The sequence below is a fragment of the Eptatretus burgeri genome, chromosome 12 (genome assembly GCF_056783735.1).
Source record: "Eptatretus burgeri isolate ZD-2024b chromosome 12, Ebu_testis_v1, whole genome shotgun sequence".
Lineage (NCBI taxonomy): Eukaryota > Metazoa > Chordata > Myxini > Myxiniformes > Myxinidae > Eptatretus > Eptatretus burgeri.
Genome location: NC_140972.1, coordinates 78,319,463 through 78,321,962, shown reverse-complemented (window position 1 = coordinate 78,321,962; position 2,500 = coordinate 78,319,463). Strand labels below are relative to the sequence as shown.

Below are 2,500 nucleotides of genomic sequence, written 5' to 3'. Positions count from 1 at the left end.
AAACGCCCCTTTTCGAGAAGCTTCTCGAAGGAAGGTGGAGCCGAGAACGGGGCGGAGCGACAGGCGGAGCCCCGCGCTATAAAGGGCGGACCGCACACGAGGCTCACGCCCTCTTCTTGGTTCATGCTCGCCCCTATCTCACGGTGGGTCCAGTGCTTCTTCTTCTTCCTCGCTTGGTTCCTGCGCTCGTGGTCCTGTGAGCGGCCTGTTGGTGGGAGACGCGGAGGGAAGGCGCAGCACTGCCGGCTGTGTGGTGGACCTGCGTGTCCGGACAAGGAGTGCCGGAGAGAGATTGCCGGCCACGTGGGAGGCCCGGAACCAGGCGTGACCACGCTGATGGTCGTGGGAGCGGGACGTCGCGCCTCGCCGACCACCGAGGGGGGGCAGGTAACCTGCCACGGTCTCGCGGGACCCGTTCGGTCCTCCAGGTCCCGCGTTATAAAGGTCCGTGGACCGTCTCCCACCCTCGTCTTTGGGGTTGGCCATTTCTTGCTTTTGAATAAATGTTGGTGGCGCCATGTCCTGTGAAGTAGACCTGCCTAAGTGACTGTGCATGACATTATTGCTCGTAGTCGGTGGTATTGCTTTTGTTTCTTGCTTGTACATTGCATGACTGCCTTGCTTGTGATGTGTGTGTAAATAACAAATGTCCTTGCTTGAGAAATGTATCCCGTTCGTTGCGTCCTCTATTCCCCATTGAAAATGCCATCTTGCATCGTGGAATAATTAGTTGGGTTTTAAACACCCAGTCAGGAGAATCGGATCCGTCGAGGTCGGCGATAATACCCGCTCGGTTATCGCTGTACAACGGAACGAACCGCTTTAGCGGTTCGTGTCCCAAGCCGACCTGCGGCGAGGTATGGCCCCTCGGTAGGTTACCCGCGCGAGTACTTAGGTATTTCGATATTCAGCGAGTGACCCTATTTCGCGCGGGTAGAATGCAGACTGGGCTGTGGTGAGGTTAAACCCCCACCGTGACTGGTTTCTGGCGATAGTTCCAGGAGGGTCACGACTGAATTGTCTGTCCGGTGGGCGACGCGGCTGCTATTAGAGAACACGGTCGCTCGCACGCCGGCGGGCACAAATTCGTAACACTGGTGTCAGCGAGCGGGAAACAAACTCTTCCATCTCCAAACGAAATTGACGGGAATCGGTTCAGGGGTGAGTGGAGCGACCCTCGATTCCCACCAAATTCGGGCGATTTAAATTAAATTCCGAGAAACAAGATGGCTTTTCAAGGCGAACGGGAGCAGGGGGTATTAGGTATGCCATTAGAAATGGTAGAATCCATGGTCAAGGACGCCATCGCCATGCGGTTTGGACCCGTATCAGAAAATTCTAATCAGTGGGGGAGCTCACCCGAGGATACACTGAGCAGGAATTTTACCGGCAAACAAACTCGGAGTCGCAAGCTGGCGGTGCGGCTGCACTTCAGCGCGGAACAAGGAGTGAGCGGGCCGCCATTAATGGCGCTACGAACCGCGCGACACGACGAAGACGCTCCCGCCCACCGGCTCAAACCACGTGGGCATGGCAGGCGAGGCAGGGCGATGGCAGTACATTACAAACTGAGTTGGCCGATGCACGGGAACGAATTTGGGAGCTGAATGAGGAATTAGCCAGCACAATCGAGGAACTACATAAGGAAACGACACAGGTAGATTGTTTGTGTGGGTTTGTGTTACAAACGGCGAGCGAACTGAATGAAAGAAAAAAGGAGGAGCAAATTAGTAATTCTTGGGAAAGGAAGAACTTGGAGGAAGAATGGGGAAAAAAGCTGGAAGAGGAAAAACGGGAACACGATGTGGAATTGCAACAACTGAGGAAGAGGTAGAAGAAGGCAATTGGAAAAGAGAAGGACTGGAACAGACGATAAAAAGAAAACAGGAATGGCAGGAATTCCATAAGAAATTGCAGGAAATGGTGCTGGAAGTAGAGATCAACAAAGTGAAAGAAATAACGAGATTGGAGAAGGAAGAACGAGGGGAACAGTGGAATAAGAAACAAAAGGAACACGAATTGGAAATTGACCAACTAAAGGAGATGAGAAAGGAATTGGAAAAGAAAGCTTCTGAGTTACAGAAACACCAAAACAAAGAGACTGAATTACAAAACGAGCTGAGGATGGTGAGAGAAGAAAGAACGACAGCAGAGAATGAAACGTCAAGGAAACACACTGTACAGATCGAACAGCCGGAAGTGAAGGCCAGATTAAAGAATGAGGAACAAGAAAGGGTAATGAAAGAAGAACGAATGAGACACGAGAAGGAAATCAGCCAATTGAAGGAGACAACGAGATCGCCAAAATCGGAGGAGGCCATTCTGAGGATTTATTGGGCCTCGACACAGGACGCAAGCTCTCCCTCATTCCCCTCCAGGAAGGGAACGTAAGGGTTTGGAGTAGGCTCGGAGACAGGATAGGTCAGCCGAACAAGGACGATAAAGGGGGTTAGGAGACGAGTTATAGAGGGGGAAGTAAAAATAAAAACAAAAAAAATAA

The 2,500-nt window shown here is 51.8% G+C and overlaps 1 protein-coding gene across 4 annotated transcripts in view; it reads left to right on the top strand.

Moving 5' to 3' along the window:
- The window catches only part of LOC147015960 (synaptic vesicle glycoprotein 2C-like), a 112,812-nt gene that overhangs the window by 23,895 nt on the left and 86,417 nt on the right, over window positions 1-2,500 (top strand). The gene's annotated exons all lie outside the window — the stretch shown is intronic.